Genomic DNA, 26,240 nt, shown 5'->3' with positions numbered 1-26,240 from the left:
TTTTCTTTACATGTCCTACTCAACCCCATTTCTTCTTCTTGATTTCGACTAAAATGTCATTAACCCGGTTAGTTCTGTGACCCACTCTGCCCTCTTCCGGTCTCTTAACGCTACACCTATCATTTTCCTTGACATGGCTCACTGCGTTTTCCATAATTTAAGCTGAACCCTTTTTGCTCATCTATTCATACCAGCCCAACTTTGAAACTCAATCGTGATGCATTTCTGTGCCTGCAAACTGCCAATGCCTTCTGTGTCTGAGTGATCCATTAACCGTGTTGAAATGCACAGGCGGTGACGACGCCCTGCAACCCCCTCTACTTCGCTATCCCTGTGGCGGTGACTGCATCCACATCGCTCGTGCTGCCAACATCGGGAGTCGGCATCGCCGTGCTCTGCAACATGATCGACGTCGGACCCGTGCAGCTGGTGAGGCGCTCCGCCGAACTTTTTTAACGGTTCTACACCTGTGCATCTTACCTTCCTCTCCATCACATATACAAAGGAGGCATGACATAGAGTAAGACTGTTCTCTGTGAAAAAGAAGGTTTGTGCGAAATCCTGTGTATCAGTTCAATAGCATAGACGGTAGGTTATGGACTTGGTACCCTTGCGCAAGGAATTTTCGGCGCTGATCTTTAAAACAAAAAAACATCGCGAAAATGTTTTATCACGGCATCCGCTTTTTATAAAGAAACTGCCAATTCAGGGCATTACTAGTGCGGTATGAATGCCTTCACCGTAATCTCAAATGCATGCGTCATTGCTAGTGCTGCCCTGATTTTCCAAGAAAAAGTGACAACTTCATATCCGTAAATCTTAAGCAGAGAAGCTGGCGTAATAAGTACGATGCGGCTTGAAAGTCTGGCTCCTTCTCGTGAAGTGTAATAATGTACGCAATTCATTATACCGGGTTCAATCATGACTACTGTTTATGCAATCCTCATCCTCCGACCTCTCTTATCCGGCCATTCTCCCTCTCCCTAACTGGCCAGAGGAACAAGTTGACCAGTACAGACGTCCATATACCACTGGAACCGCAATTTCTAACGATCTTTTTCATTCTGCGTTCGTTTGGTCCTCGTTCACTTTTTGCTCTTCCCAGTGACGCAGGCTACGGGAGACGACATCACGCTTTCCGTGACAGAACTGTTAATTTCGCTATTTGCTTGTTTAAACGGGTTCTTCGCCCATTTCGCACTAGCGGGCCGACAATGACGAATAACGGGGAACGGTCACGCGTTTAATATGCCTGATGGTCTTGGTAGACATAAGATCGGCCGGCCGCCCTATAAATGTGGCTGGCGGCGGCACCGCGCACAAGGCGGCTGTGCCTGCAAATGACCGTTTGCCTCGCCACCTGCTGTTTACTTAATGACACTGATATTTAGCCACTTTAAATGAAATTGCTAGAAAATATTGTCCCTACTCTGCCATTCTGCTTACGCTTTAAACTTGAAACCGCCAATGTCCCTTACATAGCTAGTAGCCTAAGATACGTGCTTCAGTGGGAGTCGAGCTCATCAAAACGGCTCTAAGCTCCTCCGCATAGCAAAAGAGCAGCCTTCTATCGAAAAGCTCAGGTGATAGCCTACGAGAATACGTGTGCCTGTATGACACCTCCTTTTAGAGAAGTGCAACGTAAAGGTGCCAGCTAGGCGCTCAATAAAGGAATAACCATCTGCATTTGATGCAATAGTGGTAATCCAGGTGCAGCAAAAAATAGCCTGGAAATTTTTTCTTGCTATATAAACCGTGCGCGACTAGAGGGTAATCAATTATGCGAGGTACACAATAGTGTAATGCTTAGTTTCGGCCTTAAGAAAGCCTGGTTTACAGATGGTCATTTCCTTTTCTTTGCCCGTCTCCTCCTTGCAGCTACTCAATGGCTTTGCAGTGAAGATCACAGCACTGATCATAATCCTGCTGACGGTCAACCTTAACAGCGACCTCCACCGGCTGCCAGACTGGATGTTCTCTGAGAACCAGAATTACACGGCTGCATTTTCCTTCTAGGCGCCATTGCTACAAGCGCTGCTTGCCTGTCATGCCGCCAGGATTTGGCCATCCATGTTAATGAATAACGGGATTCGTACAGACACACACACGATTAAATATCTCATTTGTTTTCACTCATTATTCTTTATTAGTAAGCCTTAGAGGCTATGGTGTTCGGCTACTGAACCGAATGACGCGTAATGTGCACGTTAAAGTTCGAACCCGTGATGGTGAAAATTTTCCGGAACCCTCCTCGACGGCGTCCCTCATTGCCTGAGTCGCTTTGGGACGTTAAACCGCATAACCAAACGAAACTTCCTTATTTATAGATGGCGCCCAGCATCCACACCACAGCACTCACGAGACGAGAAAGTTTGCTTGAACCTTATTCCACACGTTCCCGTTCAGTGATGGATGCTTTTGAAATAAGAGTCCTGGGTAACTAGCTCCGTTCTGGTGTACTCGTGCTGTAATCTGCATAAGCCAGTAAAGAGCTGCAATCTGCATAAGCCAGTAAAGAGCTGTAATCTGCATAAGCCAGTAAAGTCACTACCACTCGTGTTACGTGCAATGTTGCACAAAAGTCTTACCTATTGATAGCCAGTAAGACCTTTTCTGCGCCGAATGCGGGCACCGTAACCCAGCAACTCTCCGAAACTCAATCGCCACATTGGCGCACCTTTCCTACGCCTATACTTCGCCGTGAAATCTATTCTCTTGACGTAAGTGCAGAGTAGCAGCTAATCGGTCAGGCTGTGACTTAGTTCTGTGGAGGTTACACCCCAGCCTATTAACGGAACACGTATGAGGTGCGCATGTTAAAGCGCAGTAAACTGGCACTTCAAGGCGGCTCGGCATCTACTCTTTTCAGCAATGCAAAAATGGCGCTAGTTTTGATTAACTGTGCAGCAAATGTCGCTGAATTAGTTGTAAGACGTAGGAACACACGAAGGAACTATTCGACAAAAGAGGCCATTACCGCGGTTGTGGGTTTTTCCGCCGATGGCCGCTGGGCCAAGCGGCCTCCGGGGCTCGCTGGCATCAAAGCCTTAAGTGTCGCTCGCATAATGACACCTTATGTCTGTGTTCAAGTACTCCAGCACTTCTAGGCCACCTCACTCTGGCGTTGCAATAAAATTACTGCAATTCAATTACTGAGTATTCCATTCTTGTGTTGCACTCGACGTCGCTCTTATAAGTTTATTTTACATTTGTTTTGCTTGCATTCGCGATTCAGCTTCGTTATTCAACAGACACTTGCATCATGTGCCGCTGCGTGAACTTTTTATTCAAAAGTGACGTCCCCAGCTGCGCGTCATAAATGGGCCTATCACACGTGACTACACAACCGCGGTAATTTTCAGCATATCGTTGCTGTTTGTTCCCCGCAATATACATTTCCAACCCGCGTATGGTATAATCTCTGGGGATCTCGTTCCCCGAACATTGAGGAAAATTCTGCTCGGTGTTAATTGCCTTGGCTTACTGTTCTTAGGATAAACATTAAGTTCAGACTTCTGCAGTGAACACTCCACGCCCGCCCCGCAAGTATGCGCATCCACCACATCTGCCGCTTCATGTAGCGCAGCTTCAATTTGCCCGTTCGATCACCGACTCGTCCAGATCGCGACGTCATCTGCGTACAGTATGTGTCTGACTCCCTGTATGCGGTCCAGCTTTCCACGGAGCGTAGCCATGCATCGCGGTATTGAAAAGGAAGGGGCTATCGCGAGTCGGTAGCGCGTCCCCGACTTTCCGAAGGGGAACGCTATCGCGTGCAGGTTCTAACAAAAGAACAAGAGAACAAAGACATCAAACAAAACAAAACGAAGCCGTATTTATAATTTAAAGGGAAAGAGTTATTAAGAAACGGAAACGAAAACAGGAAAAACACACAACACGCGTACAACACTACAGAATAAAGGAAAGAGTTCACCAGGTACTGGGCGTCCCAGGTGAAGCGGGGATGCCTTGTAGACAGGACGGAATGCTGGTTGATGAACTGCGACGTGTCGCTGGCGTTGCGTCGACGGAAGCGGCGAAATAGAGCCAAGTGGTATTATGAGCGGTGAAAACTGCAGGAAGACGCCGGTGGTATTCAGTTAACAGTCCGAAGAACTTGGCAGCGGCAGGAAAACCGTAGGCAGATCCCGTCGACGGCGGCCCTAAAGGCCGGAGTCTTAAAGCAGGCTATCCAGGAGTGCCTTTAGGCAGCACGGACCCTCAGTCCATCGGCTGCCACCTCCACGCTTGCAAGAAACACAGTAGGCTTGCGTCAGTGATCCAAGGGAGTTCACGGCCGCAAGGGCCTAAAGTCCCACGGCTGCCACCTCCACGCTTGTACGACCCGGTCTCTGCTGCGCTGTCTTCTTTTGCACCACAGTTTTTTGACACCTCAGCTCTCCGCTCCTCGTGCTCGCCACGGTCTTTGTTGCCGTCGCCTCGCACACACCCTTCGCACGCGCACACGCGCAACGCTGGGCTGGCACACGCAGCGCTCCGCTGTCCGGCGCCCCACTGTCGACGCACCGCGTTCACGAATCCTCTGAGGATATCTTGTGCACCTCACAGAGGTACAAGACCGAGCCCTGCGGCGTACCCCTGCTTCCTAACGATGTATGCCCCGCATTGAGCTCCACCGTGCGGATTGACAAGTCTTTCAGGTATTCTTATATGCGCCGGCCGACTCCTACCTCCGATACTCCGCCGGCCAATTAGCAAGCACACACAGCGTAAACGTCGTTGAGAGGTTGCGGTTTTGAACTTACTGCATACAGCGGCTTGATGCAAACTGAGTGAACAGATTGAGAGAAGAGAGCTTCAGCGCTCGTGGTTGTCACCAACTTGTCTCTCCATCGTCCGTTTTCCTCTGTTTTGTTTACAAAACCCTACGCACTGTCGGCTATGCCCGCCACGCTGCTTTGCTCGTATTGCGATGGTAAATGCCCATTGAAGCGGACAAATAGTGTTCGCACTTGAATACGTTAATCGCCGCCGCTGCGCGAAACTTTCAGTGCGGCGCCACGTTCACCTCGCTTTTACGCAATTTTCTGCCTTATGAAAGCATTATTTTCACCAAAAATGACATATTTGCTAAAAGGTAAGCCTACCCTGTCAGTCTAGCCTCAGACAGAAATCTTGTTTACTGCCCCTTCAAGACAATACCACCTGTCGTGGTACCACGTGCACAGTTCGCATCTGTATAGCCTGGAATTACGTCTCTGGCAGCTATAGCAATACAATATAAAATGGCCGCCCTCGTTTCTATGAGTATGATTTTCTCTTAGCAGCACTCAGTATGCATATCCTCATTACAGGCCACTCGTGCGTGACAAGGAGTTTCTAGAAAGTTGCATGTGCGCAGTTCTGTTGACGGTGACCAGTTGCTGATGTCACTGTGGTTTGCTGTGCTTCAGAGAAAATCCGCCAAATTGTTCGACACATTTTATCCTGACATGCATGCTATTCTTCAAATAACTCATTTTCAAGTTACCTATAATTCGACGTTTGATAACACGCACACACTGCCTTCATTTTCCACATTTAATGCTTTGTTTTTTGATTTCTTTGGATGTTTGTTTTAGCAGTTTCGTTGTGAATTTAATTCTCAGCGATTAATTTTGTTATTGTATGGTGTTTGCAGTTGACCTAGTGTGTGCTCGTCACAGTGATTTTGCTGTTGAAAAACGCTCATAATAAAATGTCTGTCTGTATCTTTAGAGAGGGGACGTCTCTATGACTCTTGATTAAGTAGCTCTAGACAGACCTTCACAAGGCGACTACACAAATTAAAAAAGTAATCAGTTCCGGGCCTCGAACCCAGCATACTCGCTCAGTGGGAAGGGTCTAAAATTGATCAGGCGCCGGAGAAAGTAAAAACAAAATAGGATGCTAAAACAACGCATACGCTTGCAGGCCGCACTGGGCCACTGGGCCACTGGGCCAAAACAGACTCAAAATCGGAGCCCACGAAAGCGATAACGAAGCTCGTGCATAAGAAGACTTTTGCGCCAACAAACTTCTCAAAAGGTTTCAGAACAGATACATTACCACGGCACCACGACTGCAGTGCGCAGACTATCTGTTCACCAGCAGGGCTAACCCGCACCCCGACTCGAACGTCGCCAAGGCGAGGTACGAGCGGTCCTACATGATCTGACACTGAACACAGCACCCGCGGAAGATTCTTGACGCGCATACGGAATCTTGCTAGCTTTGCCGTACTCTTTTTTTGTTTTGAAAAATTTCTAAGAAAATTTTTTCGAATGCTTGAAACTTGAAAAATGTTGGAAAAAGAAGTCTGAGTGGGGTGCTATATTTCTCGGCTGCGGAAAAGCGACGTAGTGGGTTGTTTCCGACTGCAGTGTGTCGGCTTTGACCTAAAAGACCTAAAAGAGCCGCGGTCATGACCACCGTGATTGCGAAATTGTCAGCGGCACACGAATTGCTGGTTTCTGGGCCCGGAGCGAACGCTTATCTGGGTGATGTATGACCTTGCAAGAGATATTGCTAGATGGCGCGGCGGCGGGTCGGTGATACAGAGACGGCCGGCGACATGACCGGGTACTGGACAGGAGGGGGCGTCGCTGCGCGGTGCTGAAACGTATTTCGAGGGGCGAGCGGTGTGCATTTTGTGCTGGAAGCAACGGGCTTCTTCAGGCCTGCTGATGCGGAAGCGGTCAGGTAAGGCGAACCTGGGTGTGCCGAGACTTTCGTGTTTCTGACGCTGCGAGTTGCTATAGGCGCTTTGGTTGCTGTTGGAGTGCGCATAATTCTTGACTGCGTGATTAAAGCTAGAAGCATCCCTTTGCTACTAGTCGTCTCCACTCGGTGACGGCCTACTTACGGATTCGAGGACCGAAGAATCATGGTCCGACAGTTTTTGAGGGGAGATATCGTCTTTCTTAAATAGGCGGGGGTGTGGCTGCTGAAGACATGCCCGTTTTTTGACCCACATATTTCCACTGGCCGCATTTACAAAGCTTAGAAAACACTAAATTATTTCTGACGCTAATGTTCACTAAAACCGCTGTTGTTCTGGTAGGATCGCGCGCCCTAATTTGCGGCTTATTTTCTGCATTACTTTATGATTTGGTTTCTTCTGTTTTTTTGTCTTGCGCTTGCTTTTTCCTGATCGCCGAATCATGAAATGTGATTGTGCACATCGCGCATGCAATTCTTGTGGTGATTTGTCAGCGGGGATTGTAAGCCCCACATTGCCCTAATATACGCAGCCTGCGCTGACAGGTGTCTGGCCGACCGTGCAAGTTTGTGCTTATTGAGACATTTTCGCTTTGTTTTGTCCCAATATTCGTCTCTCCAGGACGTAAACCATGGTTAGGAATACGTTTAGGAACATCTGTTCGCTGCGCTTTGCAAGATCCACGATCTCCTGGTGCAGTGGAGCTCCAGGTAGTGCATGTGTTCAACTGTATCGCTGGAGCAGCAACAACAGGTTGTCATCTATTTACAGCATACACATAGTGTGTGTGATGGTTGGCTGCTGAAAAATTCTGCTCACATTTACGCCTGCTTCTGCATTCTGTCCGTGTTGTACCTACATTGCTTCCTTCGGCAGACACGTTATCAGGATCCAACGCGCTGGCTTTCACCTGTGCTGTCAGTCCGGCCGTGCCTGCTAAGGTTGTTAGCGGTATCTGGACAACGCATGGTATAGCGGCCTATATATGCGATTCCGCTTGCGTAAGGGCGCTTGCTAAGAGGGGTTAACACGTAACACTTAAACGCCACTGAGACAAACACGAGGAAAGCACATAAACACATATTGCGCCACCTTTTTCAGGCGGGTGTTCGAAACAGGGCATCTCCCTGAACGGCGTAGCCGGATCTACGGAGCCTCTTCCAGGACAGCATCCCCTGAACAAACCAGTCGCCAGGTTAGGGAGCGCCTGCACCCGTCCGGTGGGTATCCATCCGGTGGGTTTCGGACGTCCCCCCTCCCGCAGCTTACGCGGGCGACCAAACCACTAGGCTGCGGCTACGATTTGGGCTTAAAGTCCCAACTCGACTCAAGCTATGAGGGACGCCGTAATGGAGTGCTCCGGAAATTCCGACCACCTCTGGTCCTTTAACGTGCACTGATATCGCACAGTACGCGGGCCTCTAGAAATTTGCCTCCATCGAAAATCGACCACCGCGGCCGGCGTCGACCCCGTGTCTTTCAGGTCAACAGCCTAGCGCCATAACCACTGAGCCACCGCGGCGGCTAGATTGGTTGAAGGCCTTGCAGCTGCTGGCATAACATTGCCAGTGCCTGATCGTAACAATAACTTCCATGCGTCCTTAGTGTTGTGGCAGTAATTATAGGCAAGGTGAATGCGTTGCTCATAAACGCTGGAATGTGCTGTAGCATGCTGGTTTTTTCGCCCACAAATCTGAAGCGCAGACCAGTGAAAGATGTCGCAGTGGAGTCTCCCGGAGCGAGCAGTATTGAATACATTGTTCAGGTAAGTTCTCTGGCCCCAATCTTCAAATAGTGGTTTTTGGAATTGGTCTTTGGAACCAGACCCCGCTTTTGACGCGCCGTGCGCTGGTGCCGTTATCTAGCATGGATAGATGTCGTCACCTTTTATAATGGTCAAGTCAACACTTCAGGGAAGGTAACTTACAGGAAGGTTTCTTGCAACCATCACTCCTCCCCTTCCCGTCCCCCCTGAGCCGACTGAAAGAACGAAAAGCCGTGAGCACAAGAGGTTAGGAAACTGAAAGTTTTCGAAAAAATTTGCGGAACCTGGAAGAGCTTCAAGCCAAAAAGAAAAGTACCGAGCGGTAAGCGGCCCTCCAATTGAAAAACGGGAACCCGCTTCCGACGCGCGCGTGAGCGCCCGTGCGCAGGCGCCGGTATCTGACATGCAAATATCTGCTCCCCGCTCGCGCATGCGCACACAGGCTCCAGCGTACGCTTAGGATGTGTTCGAGTTGGGGCTTTACTCTCGAGTGGCAGGACACACGCAGTCTCCGCCGGTTGGTCACCTTCTAGAGAACGTCCCGCAGTTCTCTGTTACCACACTTCCGTCACTTTTCTCTGTCGTTATCAAGTGTCAATCAAGCATGCACTAAAGAGCGGAGGTGGCCTAAAAGCGTTGAAGGCAAAAGCCGATAGACTATTACGATCGAAAGAAGCGCATTTAATTTCATCGCGCTTTTACCTCGGTGGTACAAAAGAGACGTTAGAGTCGTCCTGGAATGTATTACGGACGACTATAGAGTATTTTTGTTATCACTGGAGTAGGAATGCTATCAAGAGAAATTCGAACAGCGCAGCTTGCAGGCGCTGCATTGTTCGAGTTTCTGTCGATCGTGATAGTATGTCATCAGTGATATGTATAAGATGGCTAAAGTAGCCGAAGTGTTCTACACAAACCTATACAGTAAAGTAATCGGGATATAAGCCAGATAAGCAGTATCACGCAGCAATGCTAAATTCCGACAGGAGCGGCAGAGGCGGTAAAGAAAGCTTTAGGAGCAATGGAAAGGGGGAAAGCAGGCAGTGAGGATCAGTTAACAGCAGATCTGTTGAAGGACGAAGGCGAGATTGTGCCAAAACAACTAGCCACCGTGTATACGCAATGCCTTAAGACCTAGAGCGTTCCAGAAGCTTGGAAGAACGCCAACATCATCTTAATTCATAAGAAAGCATACGTCAAGGACTCGAACAATTACATGTCGATCAGCATTTAAGGTATCTACTAAAGTGTTCACTAATAGCATCAGGACAACCTTAGTCTTCACTTAACTAAATAATTAGGCAGGCTTTCATAAAAGATATTCCACGATATATCCTGTTTACACTATCAATCAGGTGATAGACAAATGCGCAGGGTCTATGTAACCCCTATATGTAGCTTGTATAGATTAAGGGAAGCCATTTGATTCAATCGAAACTTCAGCAGTCATGCAGGCATTTCGGCAACTTGGCTGTAGAGGAGCCTCAGCTAAATATAGTGGACGATTTATATAGAGGGTGCACAGCTACCATAGCGGTCCATAAAGTCAGCAATAGATAAATGGATAGATAGATAGATAGATAGATAGATAGATAGATAGATAGATAGATAGATAGATAGATAGATAGATAGATAGATAGATAGATAGATAGATAGATAGATAGATAGATAGATAGATAGATAGATAGATAGATAGATAGATAGATAGATAGATAGATAGATAGATAGATAGATAGATAGATAGATAGATAGATAGATAGATAGATAGATAGATAGATAGATAGATAGATAGATAGATAGATAGATAGATAGATAGATAGATAGATAGATAGATAGATAGATAGATAGATAGATAGATAGATAGATAGATAGATAGATAGATAGATAGATAGATAGATAGATAGATAGATAGATAGATAGATAGATAGATAGATAGATAGATAGATAGATAGATAGATAGATAGATAGATAGATAGATAGATAGATAGATAGATAGATAGATAGATAGATAGATAGATAGATAGATAGATAGATAGATAGATAGATAGATAGATAGATAGATAGATAGATAGATAGATAGATAGATAGATAGATAGATAGATAGATAGATAGATAGATAGATAGATAGATAGATAGATAGATAGATAGATAGATAGATAGATAGATAGATAGATAGATAGATAGATAGATAGATAGATAGATAGATAGATAGATAGATAGATAGATAGATAGATAGGTAGGTAAAGAGGAGGAGGGAAAGATAGGGATGTTAACCATAAGGGGGTTCCGGTTGGCTACCCTGCACTGGGGAAGAGGGATTAGGGGGCTAAAAGGAGGAAGAGAGAAGGGGAAAAAGGCATAACACACACACGCACAACGCTGTCACAATTTGTAACTCAATCCAGTCGCTCGCAAGTAGGCAAAGGGTGCCTTGTATGCATTGAGAGCAGTCGACTGCTGTGGCCACGGACCGAGGATCTTTAGCTCTGTTAATGGGCGAGGATTGAGGCAGTCCAGGGCACAACACAGTGTATGTCTTGCACTCGCATACAGGGCACTCACAGAGAAGATGAGCGATGGTCTCCTCACAACCGCAGCTTTCACAGGCAGGGCTGTCGCTCATCCCCATCCGGAAAGCATAGTGGAAAGCATAGCATAGTGGAAAGCATAGCATAGTGGTGGAAAGCACGTCGCGACGCAACATTGTTATGCCGTTTATGGATCGGCGCTGCTTTTACCAACCAAAGTCTGCAATAAAATTCCATAAAGGGAGTGTGCCGGGCAGGGAGACATGATCTCGCCAATCCTATTCATTCCCTGTGTCCAGGAGGGTTCACAGGCTTGGATAGAAAACAGTTGGTGATAAGAGTTAATGGTGAATACCTTAGTAATCAGCGTTTCGCTGATGACATCGCTTTGCTAAGTTACTCAGGAGATGTCCCCGCAGGGAGCGTCTGCAACTTGCAGGCGTTTGTGAGTGGCGACACCACGGGTTCCCCAGCATCCGCAGGGACATCCCCGCAGGGGATGATGGTGAACAGTGCATCACCACGGACCCGAGCACCCGCGCCTCGCCGTGCGTGGCATCGCCGTGTCCGACGAAAAGGGGATCCTGGTAGTTGAGCCGATGCCGAGCGTTTGGACCTTTAAGGCCCCTCGGCGGAGGCAACACACCACTTTGGCCCCAGCTTCCTGTAGACGGCATCTCTGGCCTGACCCGACCGGGGGAAATCGGCAGTCGCCTTTTCCTGTCCTGCTCTTCATCTTTTACTTTCCTATCTTCTTTCTGACTGCTGTCCTGTCTCCTCGTCGTTTCTCGTTTTTTTCAGCTCTTCATGGGCGGCTATGGCTAACCTTGTGTGGCGAACTATTCTGGGTTTGGTCATATTTGGTTATAGTTGAGGTGTACAGCTGGCGTGGGCAGGACTTGCGTGTAAGTTGCTGTCCCATCCCCTTGTTGGGTTTCGTGGTGGGTGGCAGCACCGCGGCTCAAAAACTAAATTTTTTTATGGCTCCCCTCTATTCCCAACCTGATCGATCTCTAAAAAGAGGGCGGAACGATGAATATTTTTTTCAAAAAAGAAAAGTGTCATTCCCAAAATTAATGTCATTCACTGCAAAGCTGAAGAACAACAAGCAAGACTGATTTCCCCATTCTTGGTAGCAAAGTGCCTGACAGATACCTTGGGCTTTGGGTACAAGGTATAAAATATGGCTAGTGGCGGCTTACTGCTCGAAATACGTGACACCCTTCAGCACTCGAAACTTGCAAACATTGTATCGATAGGGGAGATTCCTGTCTCCATCACGTCACACCGATCTTTGAACACAGTCCGAGGCTTCATATCAGAAATTGATTTTGTTCACCTCTCTGGAAAAGAAATGCTTGAAGGCCTTGCCGACCAAGATGTCATAAATGTTCAGCGGATAAAGATCCGGAAGGATAACAAGGAGATAGATACGAAACACATGATCTTCACTTTCAACACCAGCTTCTTACCTGAAAGCATTGAAGTCGGGTACCTGAAATAAAAAAAAAATGTAAGGCCATATATACCCAACACACGCAGATGTTTCAATTGCCACAGGTTCAGCCACGGTTCACAGAGTTGTCGCGGCCGCAAAACTTGCGCGAAATGCTCTTCGAAGGATCACCAGTCAGAAGAATGTGCTGCTGCCCCGTGGCGCACAAATTGTGAGGGAGACCATGCTGCATACAACAGGGCTTGTCCGTCCTGTAAAAACAAAAAGAAATAATTAGTCTGAAAACCACTGAAAACATTTCTTTAAAGGAAGCAAGAAGGCGATACTCCAAAACAAACAGATTCTCCTTCACTGCGAAAACGACCTTCGCCGATGTGGTGCGTGGGCGCGGCGCATCACACCAGGCTTCGGCACCTGTCCAGGCCGCACGCAGTGGGCCTATGGCAGGGCCATCCGCGCCCCCTGGTGGAGTAGCTGATACTACTCCGCCAACCCCAAAGCAGGCTGCGCAAACCCCCTGGTCAGCGGGCCTCAAGACCTCTTCCCACAGGTCGAGGTCTAACTCAAAAGTCAGCGTGCATCCTGCACTGTCGTCCAGCACCTCTGCTGAGACGATGGACACGACCCACGGCAGCCCCGTGCCGTCCACATCGGACGGCCGGCGGAGGTCTTTGGATCGATCAAAAAAATGTGAGGCTTCAAATCAAGGGGCCAAATCAAAGTTAATCTAATTTTATCTGCACACACGCACACAACAATAAGATGGCTTTCATAATACACTGGAACTGCAGAGGTCTCGTGAATAACTATAACGATATAAAAGACATTTTAAACACAATTTCTCCTATTGCTTTATGTGTGCAGGAAACCAATCTAGGCCCTCAGCACACAAAGGTGCTAAAGAAGTATACTGTCTTCCGCCGTGACCGAGAAGGGGCGAGCAGACTCTCGGGAGGCGTAGGCATCATTGTGCAACCCGGCGTAGCAACTAGCGAGATCAAACTCAAAACTAGGTTCGAAGCCGTAGCAGCCACCGTGATTAGTTACAAAACCATTACACTTTGTAGCGTATATCTTCAACCACATCTCGAAGTAAGACAGCATGAATTTGAGAGAGAGAGAGAAAGCACTTTATTTGCACCCGTCAGAGAGTATGGGTGATGGGTGAGACGCAGCTCCCCTTTCACCGTCTGCCTCCCCCCTAGACGTCAGCCGGAATCAGTTGACTTCCGGCGGCGGCCTGGGCATGACCGATGACTTGTCGCTGTACTTGTTCTTCCTGGCTATGGAGGGAGGATTTTCATGACTCTCTGTTTCCATGTCGACCATTTAGCGCTGGGCAAGCCCACAGCATGTGATTTAGGGTCGCTATGTCTTCACAGTTTTTGCAAATTGAAGAGTGCACCTCAGGATGCCATTTGTGTAGGACATACGGGTTTGGAAAAGTACCAGTCTGCAGTTTTCGCCAGATTACTTCTTCCTTCTTTGTGAGAGATGTATGGGGGGGAGGCAGGGTTCTCCTCCCCATTCTGTAGTGTTCTAGAATTTCACTGTAAGGGATTAAGTGTCGCTTTTTGGACAGGGAGTATTCTGCCTGCGCTGGGGCCCGGTGTGTGAGTGCTCGGGCGACCTCGTTGGCGATCTCGTTCCCTGTGAGTCCACTATGGGCGGGTGCCCATATTATGCTTACTAGGTCGTTAGGTACGTTCTCCTTGCCTGCTTGCAGAATTTTGCCGGCGTGTTTGGACACTTGATCGTTGTCATAGGCTTTGATTGCAGTTTTAGGAACGGTGATGATAATTCTAGTTGATGGGTTTGTGATTGCCAGCGCAATCGCCGCCATCTCTGCCTCCTCTGGTGAAGAGTGTCTTATGCTACAGCCTGAGATTAGCTCGCCTTTGTCGCTCACTACTACTGCAGCGTAGTGGCCTTCTGGGTACTCTGCCGCATCGGTGTACACAACCCCTTGTTTTTGGAGGAGGGAGCTTTGGAGTCTTTGGACTCTTCTTATCCTGCGTTCCTCGTTGTGTATGGGGTGCATGTTTCTTGGGATGGGGGTATTCTTAATTTGTTGGCAATCTCTTTGGGGATGGTGGTTATCCCCTCTCGTGGTTCTGGGTTTTGGTAGCCCAGTTTCCTAAGGATGGATCTGCCCGTTTTGCTGCCAGTTAGTCTGACATATTGTGCCGTGAGTTTAGCCTCGCACAATTCCTCTAGTGTGTTCGACACTCCTAGTTGGAGGATCGTCTCGGTTGATGTGCACGGCGGTAAACCTAGGGCAGTTTTTACCCCTTTACTGATGAGAATGTCTACCTTGTCTCTCTCTGCTTTAGTTGTCTTTAGGTACGGGATAGCGTAGGTGATTCGGCTAATAATGAAAGAATGAACAAGCCTAAGTAGGTTCGCCTCCTTCATCCCCGCGTTTTTGTTTGCAATCCTCTTGAGAAGCCTGCATGTTTGGTTGGTCGTGGCTTCAAGTCTGTTTATTGTTTCGGTGTTTCTCCCATTTTGTTGTATCCACATACCCAGTGTCCTGATCATGTCCACCCTTGGGACCGGGGTGTTGTTGACCAGGAGCTGGATATTAACCTGCTGCTGGCTCATGCTTAGCATCTCCAACTTTTCCGGTGAGCATTTTAGCCCTATGGGTCTCAGATAGCTTTCCGTTTCCCATATTGCCCTTTGTAGGGTGTCTTCTATTTTCCCATCGCTCCCCCCTCTGTCAAACCAAAGGGTGAGGTCATCAGCGTAGAGAGTGTGGCAGAGGCCCTCTAGCTTTCTGAGTCGTTCTGACAGCCCGATCATTGCAATGTTAAAAAGAATAGGAGAGAGCACCGATCCCTGCGGTGTTCCCTTGTTGCCTAGCATAATGTTTTTTTCTTATTGTGCCCCCGATTTCTATGTTTACCGTTCGGTCCGTGAGGAAGCTTTTGATATAGTTGTATAGCTTGAGTCCTACATTTAGGTGATTGAGGTGCGACAGGATCGCTTGGTGTTTGACGTTGTCAAACGCTTTGCTAACGTCAAGCCCCAATATGACTCTCGAGTCGCTAGTCTTCCTTTCCAATACTTGTTCTTTGATTTGTAGCATGACATCGTTTGTGGACAGTTGTCTGAATCCGACCATGCTGTCTAGGTAGAGTTCCTTACCTTCCAAGTATCCGTTGAGCCTATTCTGTATGACGTGCTCCATGAGCTTGCCTACACAGGAGATTAACGATATTGGCCTAAGGTTCTCAAGTTTGAGTTCTTTTCCAGGTTTGGGGATGAGGACTAGATTTGCTGTTTTCCACTCCCCGGGGATCTCCCCCTGTTCCCAACACCTTTGAAGGAATGCTGTTAGTTGCTGGAAGGAGTCGTCATCAAGATTTCTAAGCATCTTATTGCTGATCCCATCTGGGCCAGCCGCAGTTTTTTCGCGGAGCTTGTTTAAGGCCGCTTGGACCTCTCTTATGGAGATTGGTTGGTCTAGCTCCTCGTTGTTTTCGCCGCTATAGTCGGGCAATGTTTCGGTGTTTGTTTCTCCTATGTACCTCTCTTTTATCTGGTTGATGATCTCCTCCTCCGATCCCTGGAAATTGTGGGTCAGTCTTTGCATTTTTCTCCTGGTCTCAGCTTTGGTGCTGCCTGGGTCCAGGAGGTGTCGCAATAGTTTCTAGGTGGTGACGGAGCTTAATTGGCCGCCTTGTCTATCGCAGATGTCGTTCCAGTGTTGTCTATTTAGTTTTTGGGCATGGCTCTCAATTTCCTTGTTGAGAGCAGCTATTCTCCTTCTCAGGTTACGGTTGCCACTTTTTTGGGCGAGCTCGGTTTCTGCCTCTTTTTTTCTTTTCCCACAGTTGTCTCATGTGACTGTCAACCCAGTTTTGTTCCTCATTTAATTCCAATTCCTCCTCAGCTGAATTTGAGAACCTTTTACAACAGTTACCGGAGCCATACTTGATAGTTGGCGATTTTAATGCACGCTCTTGTTTCTGGGGCAGTGAGAAAACCGATAGCAGAGGTCAGGTTATTGAGGATTTTATACTATCCAACAATATTTGTTTTTTGGAAACCGGTAAACCTACTTATTGCTCCCCTAGTTCAGGAAAAATGAGTGTTTTAGATTTGTCTTCTAGCTCTCGAGCACTTTTTAACGATTTTAAATGGGATTTCTTAGACAACCCATACGGAAGCGATTATCTCCCTGTTGAAATCGTCCTGTCATCCCCACCATCAGTCACCCAGACAAAACCACGGTGTTGGAAGCTCAGTTTAGCAGACTGGCAGCTTTTTAGAACAGCAGCCACGTTAGAAAATATTACGTTAGAAAATCTTAACGTAAATGAAATAAAAGAAAAGTTCACAAATTGCATTCTTTCTGCCGCACACTTGGCTATCCCCCAATCTTCAGGAATAGTATAACGGAACCATAAAATGTGGTGGACACGAGATTGCAAAGAAGCAAAAAACAACAACAAAATAACGCTTGGGGTATATTTCGCAGATACCTCACACAGGAGAAGCTTATAAACTTTAAAAAAGCAAGAGCAAAAGCGCGGTACATACGTCGAAATGCTGAAAAATCATTCTGGCAGCGTTTCATTTCCCCGATAAAGAGCCAAGTTTCTGCGAAAAAAATGTGAGAGGCAGTTCTCAAAATGGATGGTCGCTACTCTCCGTTCACAGTTCCTCTTCTGACTGCCCCTGGTGTACAGGCAAATATAAAAGAACAAGCAGACATATTAGGTGAACATTCTTCAACTGTATCTAGTTCCTCTAACTATACGTTATCGTTTTTAAAATATAAAAACACAGCCGAAAACGAAAGACTGCTGATAAAGGGCAGCGCTCACGAAGCATATAATAGCCCATTTACACTACAAGCAATTAAGGGTACTTTCTTCGGGTAAACAGACTGGACCAGGACCAGATGAAGTCCATTACGAAATGCTTGCCCACTTGTCCGAAAATGCTGTAGACTCGCTTCTGAAATTTTTTAACAAAATATGATTATTAGGAGAGATTCGAGAGGAATGGAAAAAAGCAATTATTGTAGCGTTGTTGAAGTCGGGAAAGGTACCTACCTCCCCTGGCAATTACAGGCATATAGCCATACAAGCGTACTTGCCAAATCCTTCGAAAGCGTCCTTAGCATTAGAATAATGTTCATATTACAATCCCGTGATCTTCTTGACGTCCGTCAGTGTGGGTTTAAAAAGGCGTGCTCTACAACCGACCATCTAGTCGGCCTAGAGAACAGAGTCCTAGAAGCATTTATACACAAGCAACACTGCTTTGCGGTCTTTTTCGATTTAGAGAAAGCCTTATGGCACCACATGGAGGTTTGGCATTCTGCGGGACCTTGGAGACCGCGGAATCTTTGTTAGAATGCTAAAATTTTTGAGTGACTTTTTGACCAACCGTTCATTTCAAGTACGCGTGGGTGCCACTCTTTCTAAGAATTTCATTCAAGAGAACCCCCCGCAGGGGGGGGGGGGGGGCGTCTGCAGCTTGCAGACGTCTGTGAGTGGCGACACCGCGGGCTCCCGAGCATCCGCAGGGACATCCCCACAAGGGATGATGGTGAACAGTGCATCACCATGGACCCGAGCACCTGCGTATAGCCGTGCGTGGCATTGCCGTGTTCGGGGAAAAGGGCATCCTGGTGGATGAGCCGATGCTGAGCGTTTGGACCTTTAAGGCCCCTCGGCGGAGGCAACACACCACTTTGGCCCCAGCTTCCTGTAGACGGCACCTCCGGCCTGACCCGACCGGGGGAAATCGGCAGTCGCCTTTTCCTATCCTCCCCTCTATCTTTCACTTTCCTACCCCTTTCTGACAACTCTCCTGTCTCCTACTAACTTCTAGTTTCTTGCTTTTTTCCTGGCGGCGAGGGTTAACCTTGTGTGGTCAACCACCCTGAGTTGCGTCATATTAGGTTATAGTTGGGGTGTACAGCTGGCGAGGGTAGTTCTTGTTTGCAAGTTCCTGTCCCGTCCCCAAGTTGGGCTCCCTTGTGGGTGGCTGGCACCGTAGCCTAAAGACACACTTATCCTATGGCAAACCTTCTCTCAGCAACTGATCGCCCTCACAAGAGAGGGAGGACCGAGGTAACTCAAAATGTCATGACAAAAAAGAAACAAAGTTTTCCTAAGTTTCATGTGATTCATAGTGAGCAAAATGAGAAATCTGCTAGAATAATCTCCCCATTCATTGCAGAAAAATGTTTGACGGGTGCCTTGGGCTTTGGCTGCAAGGTTACAAAAATGGCCAGTGGAGATCTCTTATTGGAACTCCGAGATAGCATCCAACACTCAAAACTTTCCAACATTGTGTTCATGGGTGACATCCCTGTATCCATATCTGCCCACCGATCCCTCAATACAGTCCGGGGTGTAATTTGAGAGAATGATTTTCTGCACCTCACTGAGCAAGAAATCAAAGAAGGGCTTGCTGAACAAAACGTTGTTGATGTCCACAGGATAAAAATAAGAAAAGACGGCAAAGAAATACCAACAAAGCACATAGTCTTGACATTTGCACATAGTACTCTCCCAGACTCAATTGAAGTGGGTTATCTAAATATAAATCTGAGACCCTACATTCCTAACCCTCGACGATGCTTTAACTGTCAAAGGTTCGGCCACGGCTCAGGGAGTTGCCGCGGTCGTAAAATTTGCGCAAAATGTGCTTCAAAAGATCACTCTTCTGATGACTGCGACGGCGCCCCACGCTACGCAAACTGTGAGGGAGACCATGCTGCATACTCTAGGGCGTGTCCGTCCTGGAAGAAAGAAAACACAATGATCACACTCAAAACTACTGAAAACATTTCTTTCAAAGCAAGAAGGCGATGCACACAAACAAGCACATTCTCCTTCACAGCCAAAACAAACTTTGCCGATGTGGTGTGTGGGCGCGGCGCACCACAACAGGCTTCGGCACCTGCCCAGGCCACTCGCAGTGAGCCTGTGGTGGGGCCATCCGCGCCCCCAGGTGGAGTAGGTAACACTACCCCGCCAACCCAAAAAGAGGCCTCGCAGACCCCCGTGTCTGTGGCCCCCAAGACCTCCTCCCACAGGTCGAGGTCCAACTCTAATGTCCACGTGCCCTCCGCACGGTCGTCCAGCGCCTCTGCAGAGGCGATGGACACGACCCAGGGCAGCCCCGTGCCATCCACGTCGGGTGGTCGGCAGAGCTCTCTGGATCGGTCAAAAAAAAAAGACAGGCCCCGAATCAAAAGGCCACAAATAACTTGATCTAGTTTTAACTACATAGGAAAACAAAATTAAGATGGCTTTCATAATGAAATGGAACTGTAGAGGACTTATGAATAACTACAGTGACATAAAAGATATCCTAGGAGCACACGCTCCTGTTGCGTTATGTCTAGAAGAGACAAATTTAGGGTCTCAAAACAATAATTTTCTTAAGAATTACGCTGTTTTTCGCCGCGACCGAGAACAGGCGAGCAGGCTGTCAGGAGGTGTGGCAATTATAGTCAAAAACGGTGTCCCGGCTAGAGAGCTTAAACTAAAAGCAAGACTTGAGTCAGTAGCAGCCACGCTGCTTGCACATAAAACGATTACGGTGTGCTCTGTATATATTGAGCCACAGTTGAAATTAACACTCCTTGACTTAGAGGGCCTTTTAAATCAGCTACCAGAGCCATACCTGGTAGTTGGCGACTTTAATGCACATTCTCTTTTTTGGGGAAGCGAGAAAACGGACGCTAGAGGGCAGTCATCGATGATTTTATTCTATCCACTAGTGTCTGTTTGCTGAACTCGGGTAAACCCACATACTGTTCCCCATCCTCGGGAAGAATGAGTGTTTTAGATTTGTCTTTTAGTTCACCGTCTGTTTTTAGCGATTTTAACTGGAGTGTTTTAGACAATCCATATGGAAGCGATCATCTCCCTGTTTTAATAGGTCTGTCATCCTCGCCAATAATTATTCCAAGAAAACCGCAGCGTTAGAAACTACATTTATCTGATTGGGCATTGTTTGAAGAAAAAGCAAGTTTACAGGATATAATTTTAGAAACCCACAGCATAGATGACATAAAGGAAATGTTCACAACATGCATTCTTTCTGCTGCACATGTATCAATTCCTAAATCCACAGGAGTGGTGTGCCAAAACCGCAAAATTTGGTACACACGAGAATGCAAGGAGGCAAAAAAACTACAGAATAAAGCTTTGGGTAGTCTTTCGCATATACCCAACTCATGAGCATCTTATGTTTTTCAAAAAGGCGAGAGCACATGCGAGGCGTATCCGGCGCAAGGCCGAGAAAACATCATGGCAAACTTACGTCTCTTCAATAAACAGCTCAACCACATAAAAAAAATGTGGGAGCAAGTTCGAAAATTAAATGGCCGCTACTCACCTTTCACAATTCCTCTTCTCACAACACCCGGCACGCAAACGAGTTTAGAGGAACAGGCAGACATACTGGGGGAGCACTTCGCTGTAGTTTCCGGTTCAGCACATTATACGCAGTCATTTCTTAAATACAGAAATATAGCCGAAAGACGAAGGCTCCCAACAAGTGGAGGTACTAATGAAAAATATACTCTTATTACACTCCAAGAAATCAGCACTGTACTGTCTGCCGGTAAGAAAACTGCTCCAGGACCCGACCAAATACACTATGAAATGCTTGCCCATCTTTCCAACCCTGCTGTAGAGGCACTTTTAAGATTCTTTAACAAAGTATGGGTATCAGGGAAAATACACGAAGCCTGGAAAAAAGCTAATATTGTACCGTTCCTTAAACCTGAAAAACACCCAACATCCCCTAGTAGTTACAGACTTATAGCCCTGACTAGTTGCCTCTCAAAATCTTTTGAAAGTGTCCTTAATATAAGATTAACGTTTTTTCTTGAATCCTGTGAACTTCTTGATGCCCATCAGTGTGGTTTTAAAAAGGGATGCTGCACAACAGATCACCTAGTCTGTCTTGAAAATACTGTTCGAGAAGCTTTCATTCATAAGCAACACTGTCTCGCTGTATTTTTCGATTTAGAAAGGGCATACGAGACGGCCTGGCGGTTCGGGATTCTTCAAGACCTTGCCGAGCTTGGCATCCGAGGAAAAATGTTGAACTGCCTAAAAGACATCTTATCTAATCGTTCATTTCATGTCCGCCTGGGTACAACCCTTTCGAGAAATTTCATTCAGGAAAACGGAGTACATCAGGGCTGCATTTTAAGCACAACTCTCTTCGTTGTGAAAATGAACTCTCTTACGAAAATAATCCCAAGGTCCGTTATGCACTCGGTCTATGTAGACGACCTTCAAATAGCGTGCACATCCTCCAATATATTGACATGTGAAAGACAAATGCAATTGACAATAGATAAACTAGCAGCATGGGCGGATAAAAATGGTTTCCGGTTTTCCCCACAAAAATCAGTGGCAATTCTGTTCTCATTAAAACGAGGATTACAGGCAGATCCGACCCTACATCTGAACGACACCGAGTTGCCCGTAAAAAATGAGCACAAATTTTTAGGTATAACATTTGACAAAAAACTCACTTTCCTGCCTCATATTAATGCATTAAAAAAGAAAACTTCCCGATCACTGAATATACTGAAAGTCCTTGCACATAAACACTGGGGTTCTGATAGGGCAAGCCTCCTAAAAATCTACCGCTCTGTGGTACGATCCTGCTTAGACTATGGCAGTATAGTATGAGGTTCAGCAAGACCATCTTATTTGAAACGACTCGACCCAGTGCACAATTCAGGTTTACGCCTTTCAACTGGTGCTTACAGGACGTCACCTATAAGCAGTCTTTATGTTGAAACCAACGAGCCGTCACTTACAGACAGAAGAGCCATGCTCACATGCTCGTACATTCTAAAAATTCTTTCACTGCACAAACATATTTGTTACCCCATCGCTACAGAGTGCCCATCCAGAGTACTCTTTAACAATAAACCACAAGCTACCCGTCCACTGCTTTTACGTTTCGAAGACATATATCAGAACCTTGGCGTACTAGACATATTGTCAAGAATTTCTCGAAGACGAGGTCCACTACCACCATGGTACAACTTTCCGGAGATCTGTGATCTCACTTTTACAGGCTTTCGTAAAAAACAAATCCCGCAAGAACATATACAAGGATTCCTCACTCTTTAAGAAAAATACAGTAATCACGCAGCCTTTTATACAGACGGTTCTAAAACAGATGCTTACGTTGGAATTGCAGCGGTACACGGGAATTGGTACAAAATAGTAAGACTTCCACAGTGTGCTTCAATCTTCACTGCGGAATGTTACGCTATCTGTGTAGCCGTAGCAAAAATAGTAAATGAGAACCTCACCAACAGTATTATTTACTCAGCCTCACTAAGTGTGCTTAAAGTCATTCATTCCAAAAATGCAATGACTCCGCTGCTTGGGGACCTTATACACAACATTACAACAGCCATAGCAAATGGACAAAACATTAGGCTCTGTTGGGTACCCAGTCATGTCGGCATAAAGGGCAATGAAAGAGCACATTTGTGTGCGGCTCAAGCTTGTGGCAAGCTAATAAAGAATGCAAATGTGCCCTATAAAGATTGCATGAAATTACTAGAATGTAAAGCAAGGAAAATTTGCCAGTCCTCTTGGGACAACGAATTAAATACCAAGCTACACTTAATAAAACCAGTGCTCGGTGAATGGAAGTCATGTGTGCATCAGAAACCTTTCATTGAAGTCATTATCTGTCGCCTCCGTATAGGCCACACACACATTACTCACAACTTCTTGCCAACAAAAGAAGACAAACCAGTTTGTACATGTGGAGACGAACTTAGTAACATTTTAATTTCATGTTCTAAACTATAAAAGCTTCGGAAAAAGTGCTTCTCTCCGTTTTATAACCAACGCATCCCTTTTCATCCATCACTGATTTTAGGTGAAAATGCAATTGTGGACATGCCATGTGTTTTTAGTTTTTTAATAGAAGCTGGTGTTCTTAAAGATATGTAAAACATGACCCAGTACTTTGCCTGATGCACCTCAGCCACTTTTGTATTCTAGAGAAAAGGGAGGTTTTTATCTTGATTGGTTGGGGGCTTCCAGTCATTGCCGAGCCAAGGACGTCTGATGAGGGTAACCAGCCTCCCTTGAAACCTTTAATATCTTGTTTTTCTCTCAATACTGGGCAGAAGGGTATTACCTTTTCGGCATTCTACACCCTAATATTTTTTATACCTTTGTAAAATTATCCAGAAAACGATTTCTTATACCTTGAGCTTGGCGCATGATAGCCTTAGTCGCTTATGCGCCATTAAACTCAACTCAACACAACTCTTTCAAGAGAACGGCGTGCCTCAGGGGTGCATCTTAAACACCACGCTTTTTATAGTAAAAATGAAAAAAAAATCCCAAAGTCTATCATGTATTCTGTCTACGTCGACGATCTCCACATTCCTTGCACATCCTCTACCGTTACATCGTGTGAGAGGCAAATACAGATGACAGTAAATAAACTAACATGGGCAGACAAAAACGGTTTCAAGTTTTCTACGCAAAAATCAGTAGCTGTTCTTTTTTCGCTTGGAAGAAGACTGCACACTTATTCCTCCCCGTATTTAAATAAGTCGCACTACCAATTAAAGATGAACACAAATTTCTAGGAATAACTTATGACAAAAAGCTCACATTCCTACCACACATAAACATACTCAAAAAGAAAGCTTCTAAATCTCTGAATATACTAAACGTACTTTCCCGAAAACATTGGGTTCCGATAGGACTTGTCTTTTACAGATTAATCGCTCTGTAGTACATTCTACATTAGATTACGGAAGCAGAGTTTATGGATCAGCGAGGCAATCGTACCTTAAACGGCTAGACCCAGTACACAATTTAGGCTTGCGTCTTTCCACCGGGGCATACAGGACGTCACCGATAGACAGTATTTATGTGGAAACCAACGAACCATCACAGAGAGAAGAACCATGCTCACATGCTCGTACGTTTTAAAATCCGTTCACTACCTTAACATATCTGTCACCAAATAGACACAAAGTGCCCATCTAGAACACTATTTAACAACAAACCATTAGCTATAAGGCCACTTATCCTGCGTTTTGAAGATATGTGCAAAAACCTCGGCGTAATGAATGCATTACCTGGCGTTGCTCGAAGACGTGGTCAACTGCCTCCATGGTTCAATTTTTCTGCAATCTGTGACCTCAATCTTGCACATTTCGGTAAAAAGCGAACTCCACAGCAACATATAATACAAGAATTCCGTGCCCTTGAAGAAAAAAACAGTAGTTTTACAGAATTTTATATTGATGGATCAAAAACAGATAGTTGCGTAGGAAGCGCAGTGGTGCTATGGAATTCGGAGCAAATAGTAAGACTACCACAGTGTTCCTCCATCTTCACCGCCGAGTGCTACGCAGTATGTATGGCCATAGAAAAAATACTAAGTGAGAACCTCAAAAATGCTATTATTTAAACAGACTCCTTAAGTGTACTTAGAGCTCTCCATTCTAAAAATGCAAGCTCCCCTCTGCTTGGTGACATCATACACAAAATAGTAACTGCCACAGCTCAAGGACAAAATGTAAAACTGTGCTGGGTCCCGAGTCATGTGGGAATAAAAGGCAATGAGAGAGCAGATATGTGTGCTGCTAAAGCTCGTGGCAAAGAAACAGAGAAAGTAAATATGCCGTTTAATGATTGCATGAAATTAGTAGCAAGCAAACTAAGAAAAAAATGGCAGTCGGCTTGGAACAATGAGGTCAAAAATAAACTACACTTGGTAAAACCAGTTTTAGGTGAATTTAAGTCGTGTGTGCACCAAGAATATTTCAAGTAAGTGATCTTATGCCGTCTCCGAATAGGCCACACGCACCTTACGCACAACTTCCTACTAACAAAACAAGACAGACCTGCAAATGCCAAGAATGTGGAGATGAACTCACAGTTAACCACATTTTATTCTCTTGTGTGGAACTGGAAGAACTAAGAAAAACGTATTTTACTGAATTTTATAATAAATGCATTCCTTTTCATCCCGCACTGCTTTTAGGAGATGATGCAATTGTTGATATATCACGTGTTTTTATCTTTCTTAACGAAACGGGATTTCTCAAGAGACTATATTTTTTACCCACTGGTTTGTTTGAGTTTTAGTACAACTAAGGCAATTTCTCATGCCTGAGAAGAAAGCTGAGGCTTTTATTTTGATTGGTTGGGAGCCTCGATATCCTTCCGCAGCCAAGGAAGTCTACTGAGGTTACCCGGCCCTCTTTAAAGCTTTTACTTGTAGCCATTTAAAAAATTTGTGTATGTGTTCACTGGGTAATATTAATGTTTGAGGGCCTATTGAGCATGGTAGCTTCTTACATTTCTATAATATTCAAAAAAAGAGTTTTCCTATACATTGTTCTTGGCGCATGATGGCTCAGTTGCCCATGTGCCATAAAGCACAATACACAACACAACACGCATTTCTTCTTTCTTGTTTTTTGCAGGATGCAGAAACTGTACATATGAATGCTTTTGCTTGTCTTCTGCAAGGCGCAGGATGTGTATACATTTTTTTATTCCTGCTAGCTACAGGAGGCCTATGTATGATTTTTTTTCTACTTATTAACTTCTGTGAGGTGTACAGGTTATGCAAGATTCGTTGTCCACTTTGGTTTCGTGTTTCAAGGTGGACGCACTGCTAGTCCCATTACGAGAAAACTTGACGGTATGCATACTCGCAGACGGTATAGAAAATCCCAGTCATGTCAAGATAAATACGCCGTCATTAAGTGGTCGCATGACGCACACAGCAGGC

The 26,240-nt window shown here is 45.9% G+C and overlaps 1 long non-coding RNA gene across 1 annotated transcript; it reads left to right on the top strand.

Annotated features, from left to right (window-relative positions):
* The first annotated feature begins 352 nt into the window (after positions 1 to 352).
* On the top strand, positions 353 to 2,063 carry LOC144101163 (uncharacterized). The gene is made up of 2 exons (XR_013307946.1): positions 353 to 429; positions 1,879 to 2,063. It is a non-coding gene; the product is annotated as an uncharacterized LOC144101163 (long non-coding RNA).
* The last annotated feature ends 24,177 nt before the right edge of the window (positions 2,064 to 26,240 follow it).

The sequence above is a fragment of the Amblyomma americanum genome, chromosome 8, assembly GCF_052857255.1.
Source record: "Amblyomma americanum isolate KBUSLIRL-KWMA chromosome 8, ASM5285725v1, whole genome shotgun sequence".
In the NCBI taxonomy this organism is placed as follows: domain Eukaryota; kingdom Metazoa; phylum Arthropoda; class Arachnida; order Ixodida; family Ixodidae; genus Amblyomma; species Amblyomma americanum.
Note: the sequence above shows the minus strand (reverse complement) of the source record. Positions and strands in the feature narration are given on the sequence as shown.